Below are 17,278 nucleotides of genomic sequence, written 5' to 3' on the forward strand. Positions count from 1 at the left end.
CCACCCTAGACAAAAGGCTGCAATCGCCAGTTTTCCTAATGCAGCTGATGCACTTCTCATGGTTTTTGCCGTGTTAAAGTGATTTGTCAGGCTCTACCACTGACTAGGAATTCTTTTTTTTCAGTACTATGGTGTCATTCTTAGAATGCAAAGTGTCAAGTCTGGAGCTGAGTAAGGCATTTAATAAATATTTGTTGAAGAGTTTTTAACATTTATTGAGGGCCAATTACATACCTAGTAGGACCTGTCACCTTGGGCCATTTAATAAACAAAGCAGTGTAAAGTAAGCATGGCACGTAAGTTTCTCCAGGGCATATTTCTCAAAAGGGATTGCTGGGTCATAGGAGTCCACATTTTCAGCTTTTGCTAGATGCTGCCAAATTGCTCTCTTAACTGGCTGTACTTCCCTAAGAGTGTCAGGATGTATCTTGTTTGCCATATTCTTGCCAACACTTGTGAATTTTTTTCATTAAAAAAATTTAATAGAGGAAATGATGCTGTTTTAATTTGTATTTCCTTGATAATTAATGAGGTTGACCATTTTTAATAGGTAATAAACAATGTGGAATTTTCTGTTAATATACGTAGCCTGCTTTCTCCTGTTGCTCTTTTTTATTTATAGAAATTCTACAAATATGGATATGAATTATTTGTAGATAGCACCATTCTCATTTACATAAGAGAAAACTGGCACAAGAAATTATTAATAACAAGAAGATTTTTAAGTTATTTCCCCCCTGGATGAATAGATGCGTGACCTTGTCTGGAGTCATAGCTAATACGAAACAGCAGGGATTTTGAACCCAGTAGTAGCTGAGTTTAAGGTCTGTCTTTTTTTTTTTTTTTTTTTTTTTTGAGACAAGAATCTCACTTTGTCACCCAGGCTGGAGTGCAGTCGCATGATCTCGGCTCACTGCAGCCTCTGCCTCCTGGGTTCAAGCTATTCTCCTGCCTCAGCCTCCTGAGTAGCTGGGACTACAGGTGCACGCCACCACGCCTGGCTAATTTTTGTAATTTTAGTGGAGACAGGGTTTCACCATATTGGTCAGGCCGGTCTCGAACTCCTGACCTCAGGTGATCCACCCGCCTCAGCCTCCCAAAGTGCTGGGATTACAGGCATGAGCCACCACGCCTGACTTTTTTTTAAAAAATTTATTTATGTATTTATTATTTTACTTTAAGTTCTGGGATACATGTGCAGAATGTGCAAGTTTACATGTATACATAGGTATACATGTGGCATGTTGGTTTGCTGCACCTTTCAACCCATCATCTAAGTTTTAAGCCCCACATGCATTAGGTATTTGTCCTAATGCTCTCCCTCCCCTTACCCCACTCACCTCCAGGCCCCGGTGTATGAGGTTCCCCTCCCTATATCCATGTGTTCTCATTCTTCAGCTCCCACTTATGAGTGAGAGAACGTGTAGTGTTTCTTTTCTGTTCCTGTGTTAGTTTGCTGAGAATGGTGGCTTCCAGCTTCATCCGTGTCCCTGCGAAGGACATGAACTCATTCTTTTTTATGGCTGCAAGGTCTGTCTGTTTTTACAAAAATTAATAATGAATTAAAAGTTAATGAAGCAGTGGTATGTATGTTGAATTAAGTGATTCAAAAAACCTTAGCTTTTAGCTCTACTTGTTAATATATTCTTAAAAATAACTGTATAATGACTGCTAACCTACTTTTAGCTCTACTTGTTAATATATTCTTAAAAATAACTGTGTAATGACTGCTAACCTATTTGCTTCACAGGTGGTAGAGAAAATCATTCAAATAAGATTTAAAAGTGTTTTTTGTAAGCAGTGTATTAATATCACCACGTGTACATCTTAATACTTACTATTTATCATCATCATGGGTAAATGAACACAGTCTTTATAGTATACTTTTTGAGTTTTGGAAATACCTTATTTTTTATAATAGATTTTATTTTTTAGAGCAGTTTTAGGTGTACAGCAAAATTGAGAGGAAGGTGCAGAGATTTTTCATATGCCCCTTCCCCTACACAGGCATAGCCTCCCTCTTTATCAGCATCCCCCTACCTCCCGAGAGTGCTACATTGGTTATAACTGATGAACCTACATTGACACATCATTACCACCCAAAGTCCATAGTTTACATTAGGGTCCCTCTTAGTATTGTGCCCTCCGTAGGTTTTAACAAAACATGATGACATGTATCTACCGTTATAGTACATACAGAATAGTTTTACTGCCCTAAAAGTCCTTTTGTGCTCTGCCTATTCATCCGCCTCTGTGCCCTAACCTCTGACAACCATGGATCCTTTTACCATCTCCATAGCTTTTTCTTTTCCAGAATGTCATATAGTTGGAATCGTACAGTACATAGCATTTTCAGATTGTCTTCTTTCACTTTGTAATATGCATTTAAATTTCCTTCATATCTTGTCATGTCTTGATGGCTCATTTCTTTTTAACACTGACTCATTTTCCATTGTCTGGATGTACCACAATTTAACCATGACTTTATTGAAGGATATGTTGATTGCTTCCAACTTTTGGCAATTATGAATCAAGCTGCTATGGACATTCATGTGCAGGTGTTTTTGTAGACATGTTTTCAACTCTTGGGTAAATACCAAGCACTGTGGTTGCTGGATCATATATATGGGGTATGTTTAGTTTTTTATGACACTGTCAAACTTCCATAGTGGCTGTACCATTTTGCATTCCCACCACAATGAATGAGAGTTTCTCCACATCCTTGCAAGCATTTGGTGGTGTTAGTGTTTTGGGTTTTGGGCATTCTTACTGGTGTGTAGTATGTGTACTATATGTTTTTGAAGAAAGGTTACATGATAAAAATATTGTTAGATAGTGTGATAGATTGGTGTTTCCAGAAAAACTCACCAGAAACTTTTCATGTGAGGTTTAGAAGTAAAATACCTCCAGGAAAAAGTTGGCATTCGGCTCTGATTAACTGGATTATGAGTAGTAATGATTGTCTTCTTTATGTTTGTTTTGACAGGTTTTGACACAAGGGCGCGTATCTTTAAAGCACCTAGTACCTCCTACCATTGTCAACTGGTAAAATATTTAATTTTTTATTACAATAGATTTCTTTTGTTATAAAATATATTAGGTTAAAACCAATTATGGTTAAACTGACCAAAAAATTGTAATTCTCATTTTATGATTGTAGAACTATGACAGTTATAGAAAATAGTTTTATACTTACTTTAATTCCATATAAATCAATTGGGACATTAAACCATGTCATTGCGCAATACCATCTAGCTTCCTTTCCTTAACTTGAATTTCACTAAGTGTCTGCAAGGGATTTGAACTCAGTAGCCTCTTTATTTTGGATAGTTTAGCATGAATTAGACTTATTACCATTTTAATATGTGATGGTCATTTAAAATTTGTATTAATGTTACTGTAAATTTGTAACTACATTTTAGTAGAGATTGTAGTTTCAAGGGCTTTTTGTCAACCTATAGAAGGTTCTGCATGGTTATTGCAGTTGTCATGGGGCATAAGAAATATAGCACAATTTTATTTCTTTCTGTGTCATCTGAAGTGAATTAGAGTTTATGAAATTTTAGGGCAAAAATTTAAGGATCAAGTGACCTGAAGGTTTTTAGCATTCTGTGAAATGAAAATAAAATTGAGTAGGACTGCTATAGGAAATAGTCTCTGTTGGTAAAGTGCTTTGATGACGTAAAGGCAGTAAGCATTTTATCCATTAGAATCATGATAGTTGACATCTTCGTTTTCAGGATCTCATTTCAAAGTCTTTTTTCACATCAGTTGAATGTATTAATCTTGACATTTTTAACTGATTTTAAAAGGAAATCACACAAGTAATATGTTTATTATTAAAAACTGTAAGCAATGTAGGAGCATCTAAGTAAACAGGAAACTCCTCTGTTCCCCCCGGTTCTTTTGCTAGGGATTATCCCTTATTTTCATGGAGTGTATCTTTCCAGACACTTTGTTTGCATATCCAAGATTGTCATCTTTTAATGAAATAGATGTGATGGAAAAAGCAATATACTCTGTCCACTTTAATAGTATTCCTCACTTTGTTTTAGACATGTCTGTGCCTACGTCTCTGAGGGATATACGTGATCAAATTAAGAGTGCTTTTGAAGTGACTAAGTAAACCCATTGTAACACAGTACTCCTCTACAAATTTCTTTTAGTAGTTAATGGGTTATGGGAACTCCAAACTTTGAATTCTTAACTAAGAATGCATCAAGAGAGTTTAGTAGATTTACAGTAAAATTGAAATTGCAAAGATAATTATGGCATATTAAGTGATAGATTTTAAATAGGAAGACATTTATAGAAATGACTAATTACTATTGAGGATCAGCTAGGTTTGGGTAGGTGAAGAAGTGGTTTTGGAGCTTCAGTGCATTTACGTGTGCTCAGTAGGGTACTTAGGATATTTGAGGAGGGAAAAGGACGTCAGAAACTGATGTGGGAGGGCGGTGCATAGAGAAGAAGTACTATGGTACAGTGACAAAGATAACTTTGTCATAATTTTGCCTAAAAAGAGAAGTAAGACTCATTGTCATGTTATTTAGGTTAACTGTACGATGAAGTAAAGGGAATGTCATGAACTACTTGGGAAACCCAGTGTCTTGAATCCCAAAACTTAGAACTCAGCCTTTTCACATTTGGAAATTGCTTATGTTCAGAAGTCCCATGATTTAAGAGATAATGTAAAAATGGAAGTTAATTCACATTTGTACATGTCCTTTGTGCGATTGTCGGATTGAAACATTTTAAACTTCTTAAAAAATGTAGGGAAGCAAATGTGAATTTGTATGTGAAAGTGACCTAGTGAGAAGTATGGAAGGAGACGGAGACAGCAGCAAGTTTGCTTCTCCCTTGGTTTCAGTGGAAAATGTTTCTTAAGAGTTGGGCCAGGTATTTCTCATAGCTACTTAAGGTGATCCTTTTTTCTGTCTCTTCTGTTTTTTTAAATGTAATCTGGTTTTTGAGCACTTGCAGAAAAGCTGCAGAGGCCAGGGAATGACACAGCAGAGAATGGAGGTGACGAGAGGGAAGACAACTAGTGATCTTAGTAGCTTTGGTTTTGAAACAGGAAAAGCTTTTTTTAGTGGTAAACTAATTGGGAATTTGTAGGAAGAAGAAAATATGTTGTAAAGAATTTAAAGATAAAAAAGTGAGTAATATTTGAATACAACACAAGGCTATTGACTAAAGGAAGTAATTGGATGTTTAAACCTCGTTTTTAGCTATTTAATCTTTACATGGTACAAATGAAGGCAATATGTTAATTGTGATGCAGGTAATTCTGTATATTTCCACAACATACTTGTAAGTTCTAATTATATGTTATTTGCCTTTTCTTAACTTTGTTTTTTTTTTTTTTGAGACGGAGTCTTGCTCTGTCACCCAGGCCGGAGTGCAGTGGCCGGATCTCAGCTCACTGCAAGCTCCGCCTCCCGGGTTTACGCCATTCTCCTGCCTCAGCCTCCCGAGTAGCTGGGACTACAGGTGCCCGCCACCGCGCCCGGCTAGTTTTTTGTATTTTTAGTAGAGACGGGGTTTCACCGTGTTAGCCAGGATGGTCTCGATCTCCTGACCTCGTGATCCGCCCGCCTCGGCCTCCCAAAGTGCTGGGATTACAGGCTTGAGCCACCGCGCCCGGCCAACTTTGTTTTTTAGCTGCTCCATGCAAACTACGGATAAGAAACTGGGCTTTTGGTGGTGGGAAGGGGAATGGAGGAAGAGAAAAGGAAACATCTAAGTAATCTTACTGAATGATATACAAATCATTAAAATTAAATAAAATATATTCTGGGTAGACTTAGCTTGCAAAATTATCTTAAGCTATTGAAGCTCTTATAAATGGAATAAGCATTTTAAAATCATCTTGAAAATCTTCAGAAACTTTAGTTCTTTTACATTCTCAAAGGTTAAACATAACCAGAGGAGCTATCTTCTCTCAAATACGCGTACTTTGTTCATTATATTTACTTTCTCTAACTTTTTTTTTTTGTATGTTTGGAAATGTTGCATTTTTCCTCTGGGCTTTGGATTTTCTTTAATTTTATTTTTTATTTCATACTGGGGGAAAAAGAATTTTGTTTGCTTGTTTGTTTATTTATTTTTGAGACAGAATCTTGGTCTTTTGCCCAGACTGGGGTGCAGTGGCGTGATCTTGGCTCACTGCAACCTCTATCTCCCAGGCTCTGGTGATTCTCGTGCTTCAGCCTCCCAAGTAGCTGGGATTACAGGTGCGCACCACCACACCTGGCTAATTTTTATATTTTTTAGTAGAGAGGGGTTTCTCCATGTTGGCGAGGCTGACCTTGAACTCCTGGCCTCAAGTGATCTGCCCACTTCAGCCTCCCAAAATGTTGGGATTACAGGCGTGAGCCATTGTGCCTGGCCGAAAAGAGGTATATTTAAAAGTGAATTTGTTACTTCAACACACATAACTGTCACTTAAAAATTAGTCTGTCTGTTCAATCTACTTGGTACAGGTTCATGTAATGCCAAATGTGGTACGTAGCTGGATTGAGTTGGAATTATGAAGATCCTCAAATATTGATGAGCCAGGTTGATGTCATTAAGTAACCTAATAGTTCATGTTCTCCTGAAATATTTGTATAGCTGGCTTTCTCATTAATCATTTTGTAGGAAATGATTGGACTAAAAGAATAAAGAATCCTGTTCAGTATTGTCTTAATCAATTTTGGGAACCCTAGGCATCCGTAGAATATAGTCTTAAAATTGATCTAGTTGAACTGCATCAATATTAATGTGAGCAAATTAAGATTTAGTGACCTGCTCATGAGCTCTTAGTAATTGGCAGCAGAGCTCAGTCTAGTCTAGTGTATGTGTTTATACATGTGTGTATATGTATTTAAAATCCGTGTTGTGTATCTAACTGAAAAAGATGTATATTCCCTTGCCTGATTTCTGTTTCCTATTTATTTTTATCTAGAAGAGGGGATAAAAACTGTTTTTTAAAGAAATAATGGGTCTTGATCAGTTTTGGGGAAATCGAGGGGACGGTATTTGTAGTTCAAGGAGAGTACTCAAGTGTCCTACTGTTATTTCCGCTATCATACTAATAGGACTGAAACAATTTTAAAATTACACTGGATAGCTGAAACTTAAAAAGTTGGCTTTGTTAAACTGCTTTTTAATTTAGATATATTCATGGGAAAGACTTGCTATAATAAATGTTCCTCCCTCCCTTCTTTCCAATATATATCTTTAATGCCAACGTTTCATTTTCTGAGGTTAAAATAAATACAGGCTTAATAGTTTTCTTAAAAATAAGATACCAAATTATTATTTCCCCATAAAACTTCCTAGTTGTAAAGTGGAACTTTATCTAATCAGATAGTAATATGACTGAATCTTCTAATAATGTTTTTAATTGATTTCCTGTCCAGAGTCTTTTTAACAATTTTATTTTTGTATTAAGGAAGTTCTTGCATGGATTAATGATCTCGATTTCAGTCTTGTAGTCATTTCGATGTCATACATTGCAACTGTGTGGTCATAGTTGAAATCTTTGAAGTTGTTGAAAGATTGTGTTAGTATTTGAGGATTTGGAGAGGAAAAATTCTTTGTCTTTACTAAATACAGTAAGAACCACTGTATTACACATAGTAAGTTAGTGTGTGTGTTGTTGATATTTGTAAGAATTTAAAACAACTTTCCTACTTTTAGGTCTGCTTTTTTGGGGAGGGAGGCAGCAGGATATATAGTAAGTAAATGTTTTAAAACCATTCTGTTGAACTAGGTATGTATTTTTATTATGCTTTTAGCTTTGGATGCCTGAGAAGCAAACATGTTTGTGAGAACCAGGGTGCCCCTCTAAAAAGAAACTCTTTCCTGATAGTAAATAATAGTCGCTGGTTGCACTTTCCATTACAACTCTGAGAGACTAATTCTGAGTGGGAAATAGTTCTTTCTGCCCTTCTTGACCCTAGTTTCCTATTTCATAATACATGATTTGCGTCATTCTTCTGGGACTCTTTCAGTCTCTGTAGAATGTGTATGACTGTCACCTAACTTTTGTGGAAAGGAGAATCTCAGAAGTAGTGTACTAAAGGACACTTTTTTCTCCCCAACAGTAAGATACTAATCATAGAGTTTATTAAGAGGGTGTGGGGGCATTAAAAAGTTTGGACATGCCTTGGGAGACATGTAGGTTAAAATCCTACCTTACCTGCTAGTTGTAAGTGCCTTTGGGCACAATCTGTTTGAAATTGGCGTTTGTGAGAATTAAATGAGATAATATAAAAAGTTCCCTTCACTGTCCTTGTTTGCCTGCACTCAGAATTGTTTCCCATTTATTGCTAGCTTGGTGAAAAATTGCAGCCACATTTCATACTAGCAAATACGAATTCCTTAATACCCAGCATTGTGCAAGCCGCTCATTTATACTTCATTAGAGATAAAATGCTAAGCCATGTTATTATTAGTGTTATTTGCAGATATGAACAGTTGTATAGTATTGATGCCCGAGTGTGGTAGGCTGAAAGAAAAATACAGAGGAGGAAATCAGATTGAGTGGTGGGAAGGATTAACTGAGAATTAAATTGTGGCATATCAAGATGCCCCGTCTGCAGTATTTTCTGCTTTTCTGTCCTCTCTTCCCCTGTCCTCATCCTCTGCTGCCTTTGACTTTGTGGGAGCATTTCTAAGTGTTGGGGCTCTTCCCCTGCTCTGCAAGTTGAGTTTTCAGGTTCCTTTTCATGATGGTGGTGGACGTGAGGGGCATAAAATGTCTGCTTGCTCTATTAGTAGAGTGCGAATGTAATACCATCATTGAGTTCTTCCCTCCTGTAGACATTGTACATGTCTTAGATTCTGAGGGTGACTCCCGTTTTCTTTGTTCAGTCTACGAGTTTTGTGGAGGTTAATTTCACAAGTCTGCCAATTTTGGGTTGAGGTACCATGTTGTATCTCTCCTGCGCCTAAGAGATTCTTAAAACCCCAGATCTAAGCAGATAGAACCATTTGATACTTAGTCTGAAAGTGATCCCTATGGCAACCTACTTTTTTCCTGTTTTTCTCTTAGGAAAACACGTCATCTCTGATGGAAGCTTTTCTTCCTTCTCTCTTTTCTCTTTTTCTTCCTTCTCTCTTCTATTTTTTTCTCTCCTCCCCCTTCCCTCGCTTTCTGCCTCCTTTCTCTCTTCTTCCCTTCTCTCGCCTCCCCATCCCTCCCCTGCCCCTTCTCACCTCACAGGGTTGTTTTTTCTCACAGGGTTTCTTTCTTTCTGACTTTGTCTTTTCACAAAGTCTTGTTCTGTTGCTTAGACTGGAGTGCTTTGGTGCGATCACGGCACACCACAGCCTCAACCTCTGGGCTCAAGAGCTCCTCCCACCTCAGCCTCCTTTGTAGCCGAGACTGCAGTCATGAGCCACCACTCCTGTCAGGAGGCTTTCATATGAGCATTTGTAGCAATTTTTTTTTTTTTTTTTTAAATTGGGAGTTGTTACAGGGCATTTGACTATGATATTAATAATATTCTTTAATAGCTGTTTTTAACATAAAAGTTTATTTTAACATCCACTTCATACCTTTGGGAAGTTTATCATTTGTAAGTGATTTCCTGGGTGGTGGTTAAGCTCTATTACTTTATGTACAGTTGTTTCATAACACGAGATGTGAATGACACAAAATCCTGTCTGGTCTCCTCTTCCTCCACTCTTTCCAAGTCACCTGTGTTCTTCCTCTCAAATAATAGAGGTCATACAGAGAAGAGATCTTCCTTATACTTGATCATTATGATTTAAAACAATTGCTATTTAAAATATAAGATGTAAATAACTCTTTGATATAATGCAGCTGACCATTTGCGTAGAACATTTTAAAAACACATTTCAGATGTTTGAACCTAGCTGTTTATCACACAGTTTTGTATTTCAAGATTTTGTTTGCTCATCTTTGTTGTGTAAGTAGTAATAGGTCACTTTCTTTTAATGCTGTTAAACTTAATTCATCTTGTTATTTTAATTAGCAGTTCTGAGAGTTTAGTGAAGTTGGGAGTTGTTAAATTCTTCATGGTGAAAGATTAATGGACTTTGACCTGCATTTAAACATTTAGGGATAATTTCTTAAAAACCTTGACTTGCCTGTATCTTTTTCTATAATCAGGCATGAAGTCAGGCATGCCCGTGTGTACATTCTTTTCAGTTGGCAAGGTATCATAGAAGTTCTTCTAAGTCAATGCATGTACATGTAGCTTATTTTTAATGGCCGCATAATAGTCTGTTCAATGGGTATATATGTTTTTCAGGCATTCTTTGGTTCATGAATCTTTAGATTATTTTCTATTTTTGTTTTTTTGCCACTGAAACAATACTGCCCTGTCTCCCAGGAGAGAGAGAGAGTGTGTGTGTGTGTGTGTGTGTGTGTGTGTGTGTGTGTCCAAGTTTTATCTTCAGACTATATTACTACTAGTTACAGTTAACTACCCATCCCCAAATCTGTAAATGTCTTCCTGTGACCCTGACACTACTCTGTCGTGATTCTTAGTGATTTCAATATCCTTCTAATACTGTGGTCTTCTTATTTCATACTCCAACCTGCCTTTGCTACTCCTTTTCCATGACCATTCATTCTCCCACTCTCCTAGATGACTATTTTATACTTCCTCCTTAATTTTTTAATATCTTCCTTTCTGCCTCCCTCCCCTCCAGTGATTTTGCTTATTACTCTGAGAAAATAGAAGCACCCAGAAGAAAATCTTCTACAAGCTCCTGTCCCCGCACATCTGTGTCCCTGTTTCTCCCACCCTCGCTCCTCCTCCAGGGTGTGACTCTCTTCTGCATAATACTTTCTTCTGCTGGATGGTAGCCATCAGTCTGCAGACAAGCTCTAGTATTTATGTTTAAAACAAAAGAATCTCTTTTGTCCTGGCTTGTTACCATTGCTTTGTTCTTTAGAGATCTTTGTACTTACTCTCTTTCTGCCCTTTCTTTTGAACCCTCTTCAGTTGAGCTTTGGTCCTTAACACTTAAGCTCTTTTCAAGTTTAAGGTCAATGGAGACCTTCACATTGTCAAATCCAGTATTTAACCTCCAGGCTTCCTCTTTTATTTCCTCTTTTTTTGGCTTCCCTATTCATACTCTCTGCCCATTTTCCTTGTGTTGCTTGCCTTTTATTTTAATTTATAGGAGCTCTTTGTATATTTTGTCACCATTTTTTCCTGGATACTTGTTTTCCTTTTGATTCTTTTAAAGTTGTGTTTCATCATACAGAAATGTTAAATCCTCTGGATTTTGTAGGAGAATAAATCTATGAGAATCAACAAGAGAATTTTGAAAAATTTGGGTAGTGAAGGTCTTACCAGAAATTTAAAGCATTTGTTCTCAAGCATTAGTGTAGAAAAAACCCACGTGGTTGCAATTTAAAAATGAATCTGCCACAAGAGTTTTCAATTTTTAGGTCTTGGGACAGTAAGGAAGATAGGGAGGCATGTCTGAGGAGTCTTCGTTTTGAATAACCTCTAAGGTAATTCTGATATGATTGGTCCATGGGCCACATTTAAGAAACATTGCACTTTGGGAGGCTGGGGTGGGCGGATCACAAGGTCAGGAGATCGAGACCATCCTGGCTAACACAGTGAAACCCCGTCTCTACTAAAAATACAAAGACAAAATTAGCCGGGCGTGCGGGAGGCTGAGGCAGGAGAATGACGTGAACCCGGGAGGCGGAGCTTGCAGTGAGCCGAGATCACGCCACTGCTCTCCAGCCTGGGCGAAAGAGCGAGACTCTGTCTAAAAAAACAAAAACAAAACAAAACAAAAAAAGAAACATTGCTGTAAATTTATATTTGGTATAAAAGGACATTAGCAAAGCAGTAGGCAAATACATGGCAGGAACAGAATGGTGTTTAGAAACACATCCAAGTGTGAATGAGAAATTATTAATGAAGAGGACATTTTGTTTATTTGAGAAAAGAGTGGTTTATTTAAAAATGCTTTAGGCAGTTTATCTGAGAGGAAAGAATTTAGCTTTCACCGTCATACAATATAGAAAAATAAACTCTGTTAAATTAAAGATCTAGATGTAAAAATCAGGCAAACACTAGAAAAAATACAGGAGACCCAATAGTTTAACCTTTGGATAGGTGAGACCTTTTAAAACTAGGTTGGAAACCTAGAAGCTGTGAAAGAAAAGATTGACAGTTTTAGCTGTTTAAGTTTACTTTTACTTTTGAAAGATAATGTTCTGTCTAGCATGGTGAAATCCCATCTCTACTAAAAAATACAAAAAATTAGCTGGACTTGGTGGCCGGTGCCTGTCGTCCCAGCTACTCAAGATGCTGAGGCAGGAGAATCGCTTGAACCTGGAAGGCGGAGCTTGCAGTGAGCCGAGATCACACCACTGCTTTCCAGCCAGGCAACAGAGCGAGAGTTCGTCTCAAAAAAGAATAAAAATAAATAAATAAATAAAAAGAGAAAGATAATGTTACAGGACAGAGGTCCTGATCTGGACCCGAAGGGAAGGTTCTCGGATCTTGCGCAAGACAGAATTCAGGGTGAGTCCATAGTGCAAAGTAGAAGCAAATTTATTAAGAACATAAAGTGGCGAAAGAACAGCTACTCCATAGACAGAGTAGGATACTCCTGAAAGTAAGAGGAGGAACGCGCCCACCCTAGGTACAATGCTGGTGTACATGGGAAGATGTGCTCTGCTACAGGGTTTGTGATGAATAATTTCCTTAATTACTGTATTTTGCAAAAATCAATGTTATCTTTAAAGCAAAATTAGGAATGCTTTTGTTCTCCAGATATCGGGATATCTGGACACTCCCAAGTCTGAGTCTGTTTTTTAAACATTATTAATTTGTTCCCTTAACTGTAAACACCCAGAGCCTCGGAATGCCTAGTTTTCTGGGAATGCAGCCCAGCAAGTCCCAGCCTCATTTTCCTATCCCTCACCAAAGATGGAGTTGCTCTGGTTCAAACGCTTCTGACAATTATGCTCATTCTAAGGTGTAGCAAATAAAGTATCTATGACTAGTTCTCAAGATTTTTTAGAGCCACCTAGCAAATAAGATGCAGTTGTCCAAATTTGTTACTTTACTTAATTTATCTAGAACATTTTAGAAAAATCAAATGGCTTAATTGAATGTGGCTGGTATCACTAGGCTGCGTTTGATGCCCTTAAACACTTGCTCTGTGGCTCTCCCCTCCCTTGGCTTTTGCAACACTGTCCTCTCCAGTTTCTCCTTTATTGGTTTCCTCAGTGGTACTTTCCCCTTCTCGGCGCCGTAGATTGGTTTCTTTTCAAAGTTTTCTGTCCTTGAACTTGATCTTGTAGATTTCCTATTTGTTCCGTTTGGGGCATTCTCATCCTTCTTCCCTTTATGGCTCCAAAGTGTGTGCCTGTAGCTCTGGCCTCTCTTAAGTTTCACAGTTTATGTGTATTTGGATGACTCACAGGAATCTTAAACCCGTATTTTCAAGACTGTATTTATTTCCTTTCTGCCAACCATCCAACCACTGACCACCTATTTTACTTCTTGTATTTCTGTCTTGGTGGAAGGCACCAAGATCATTTTCTCTCTTTGTATTATTACAGCTGTAATTCATGAATTAATTCTGTATTGTGTTCAGATACAGAATTAATTGTTGGGAAGGACTGGGGGAACAGCTGCAGCATTTGCCACCCTTGGAAGCTGCTGGTCCTGTGTCACACCACCTTCACCTTTTGATCGAGGAGGGTAAAGAAGTATTTTCACTGTTTTTAATCTAATTTGTTTGCCTCTAGTTTCTGCTGCCTTCGCATTGTCTTTTACATATAGTTATTTTCTAAGCTGGCATTTGGGTACATTAGAATGCGAACTAAGTTCTTTTCAAAGGGCACAACAGTTCAACTTCGTCTCCTCCCCACCCTGCTCTTCTGGTTTTTTTTTTTTTCTTGAACAAAAGACAGACTTTTTGGGACTTGGTCAATCTGTGCGGTGCCATCACTTCTAAAGCTCCATCCCTACTCCCACTCCCCTACACCATCCTCATGTGTCCTTAGCCTTTTAAGATCACAAAAAAATTGCCATTTGATCCAAAGAGATTTCTCAGAAAATGCTAGAACTAGTCTCTACCTTTTACTGTGCTCTTCCTGAAGCACCATTTATACTTGATGATTAATACTTACCTTTAGGTTGTATAATCCATTTGAGTTAACTTTTTGTGTAATATAAGGAAGGGTTACAACTTCATTCTTTTACTTTTTGGTTATTTCAGTACCATTTGTTGAAAAGACTGTTCTTTCTCCATTAAATTTTCTCACCACCCTGTTGAAATTCAGTCGTCCATAATGTAAGGATTTATTTCTGGATTCTGAAATTGACTCCGTTGATCTATTTGTCTGTCCTTTTGCCAGTACCACACTGTCTTAATTACTGTTCTTTTGTAGTAAATATTAAAATTAAGACATATAAGTCATCCAAGTTTGTTGTTCTTTTTCAAGATTGTTTGGCTGTTCTGGGTGCTTTTAATATCCATGTGAATTTTAAAATCAGCTTACTTATTTCTGTCTAAAAGCCAGCTTTTATACAGCTGAGATATTTTTTAAGCTAACCGTAGATTTAATGAACTAGTTATTTAGGTCAAAAAGAAAAGGCCGGGCATGGTGGCTCACGCCTGTAATCTCAGCACTTTGGGAGGCCGAGGCAGGTGGATCACAAGGTCAAGAGATTGAGACCATCCTGGCCAACATGGTGAAACCCCATCTCTACTAAAAATAAAAAAATTAGCTGAGTGTGGTGGAACACGCCTGTAGTCTCAGCTACTCAGGAGGCTGAGGCAGGAGAATCACTTGAACCCAGAGGCGAAGGTTGTGGTGAGCCGAGGTCGCGCCACTGCACTACAGCCTGGGTGACAGAGCGAGACTCTGTCTCCAAAAAAAAAAAAAAAAAAAAAAAAAATCAAACTCAAGTATTGTTGAGGTAGCAAATATTCTATCATCTGAAACCTCAGTGGTAAACACAATACCCCAATTTAACATATTTTTGCTACTTGTTAAATACGTACGTGTAAATATATTCACTTAAGTAAACTAAGGGGACAAAATTAGATAATTTTTTCATATCCAACTTATTTAACTTGATACACTTTCCAGCTTCCAACATATTGTAAATATTTATAATCTTGTAAGATGATGCTACGTAATTCAACTTGTCAGTATTGTTCTAGTGCTATTAGCTCTATTAATTACATAAGGACGTTGGTGTAAGGGGACTCAAAAATTCACAGGTTTGAGTAGAAAACGAGAACTAGACAGTGGTTTCATCACTATAAAGTTAGTTGTTACTTAGTGTCCCCGAATGCTAATGTATGGCAGATCCCTATAGCCATAAATTGCATTCTGGGCTTTAAGGGATTAAAATATAATTCAAATCCTTCAATAAAATGATACCATTCACACCATTACCTTAGATCTTGTTTGTACATGCCATTCAATGTATTGCAATGCTTTTAAAAACATTGATGCAGGTTTCTTGCTCCTTAGTTTAGCTAAATTCAGGTTCTTGTCACATGACCAGAAAAAAAAATAAGGCATGTGGACACATTGAAGGCTGAGGAGGGTGGAATTTATTAAGCAGAAGGAAAGCTCAGCAAAGAGAGGGGTCCTGCAGCAGGTTTCCGCCTCACAAATTGAATACCAGGGCCACCACACAGGAGCTGAAGAGTTGAGACTCCTCCTCTGCATAAGGCTCGAATTCCTGGTGACTCCACCTCAGGGCATTATTCGGAAAGACTCAGTCAGGAAACGGTGGGCAGACTGGGGCAGACTTTCTCCCTTTGGGTGATGGGTTTCACCCTGGACCAGCAGTCCCGTCTTTCAACCTTCAGGTTGCTTTAGGCTTGAAGGTGAGGTTTCACCAGGGACCAGATAGGGTACTATCTGCCTAGGTATTTTTCCAGCCTCTATCAATGTGGTATTACAAATATAACACAGAAGGAAGAAAAAAAAGTTAAATCACACCTTGGGAAATTACCAGCCTAGTAGCATCAGTAAAAATGGTACTGTTTTAGTCATGGCATGAAATACATGTAAAATCGAAGGTTGATTTTCTTTTTCTGTTTGAGGGAAGGTCTGGCTTTGTTGTTGCCCAGGCCAGAGGGCAGTGGCATGATCTTGACTTGTTGCACTTTTCGCCTCCTGGTGTCAAGCCATCCTCCCACTTCATTCAACCTCTTGAGTAGCTGGTACTGCAGGTGTGTGCCACTATACCTGGCTAATTTTTGTAGTTTTTGTAGAGACAGGGCTTCGTCATGTTTCCCAGGCTGGTCTCAAACTTCTGAGCTCAAGTGATCCATTTATCCTGACCTCCCAGAGATCTGGGATTACAGTTGTGAGCCACCATGCTGGCCTGTTTTTCAATTACTGATTACTTTCAAGTTGGAAAATGCCTTGTGAAACACTCAAAGATGTTGCTGGGATTATCGAGTACTTTCGATACTGTGTAAATAAATGACAGAGTAACACCATAGTTATGTGATTGGAACTCAAGAATTATTAAATAATAGAATTGAAAAGAGTTATTATATGAATCATTTGTCCAGAATTTATAATTTTTTTCTGTATTCCAATGAAATAAATTTAAACTGTGTATATTCTCTAAAATAGTCTTCCAATTTGCCCAGCATGCTTGCTCTCCCTAGGTAGATATTAGCTAAAAATTAACAAAAACAGCCTTTCCCCCTATTACTGTGTGGTAAAGATGTAAAACCCTTTTTGCCAGCAGGGCTGCCCTCTACTGGACTATTTAAGGTATTCAGTGAGCAGGTCAATATGACTCTTTTACAAGAACGTAACACAGTGGGTATAAGTGTAAACATCCCATATCCCAGACAAACTGAAGTTCCCTGAATAGGTTAAAAAAAGAAGCCCTTTAATAAACTTTTACCATTAAAACAATTCTGGTCATTTTGAGAACTGGTAATGAAGTTTGTATAGTCTTAGTATCCATTTCAACCTTGGAGGCAGATCTGTGGCAATAAGAATAGTAATGTATAGGAATGGTGGGTATACTCTGATGTCAGTCTTTTATGATGATTTGTATATTAATACAAATCACATTTTTGTGAGTCCATTCATGCCGTGGATGTTTTCTTAGGCATAAACATAGGTCATAGTGGACATACACTGAATAGGTCATATCTGTTAAGTCTCTTGCTACAAAGCATCAAAACTTTTCAGAGCTATTTCCTCTGTGAAAATTCATTTTAAGTAGCAACTTATTTTTTTCTGTGGTTCATTCCCATGCTTGAGATTTGCAGTAATGTAGAACTA

At 37.8% G+C, this 17,278-nt stretch overlaps 1 protein-coding gene across 2 annotated transcripts in view; it reads left to right on the plus strand.

Moving 5' to 3' along the window:
• Nucleotides 1–17,278, plus strand: part of ACSL3 (acyl-CoA synthetase long chain family member 3) — a 77,838-nt gene that overhangs the window by 23,647 nt on the left and 36,913 nt on the right. The window contains exon 2 of one of the 2 annotated variants that reach the window (XM_001108315.5): nt 2,987–3,045. The exons of the other annotated variant lie outside the window; for it this stretch is intronic. The gene's annotated coding sequence lies outside the window, so the exon portion shown is untranslated. The remainder of the gene's footprint in view (nt 1–2,986; nt 3,046–17,278) is intronic. 2 annotated transcript variants of the gene reach the window in all.

This window comes from Macaca mulatta, chromosome 12 (assembly GCF_049350105.2).
Source record: "Macaca mulatta isolate MMU2019108-1 chromosome 12, T2T-MMU8v2.0, whole genome shotgun sequence".
Lineage (NCBI taxonomy): Eukaryota > Metazoa > Chordata > Mammalia > Primates > Cercopithecidae > Macaca > Macaca mulatta.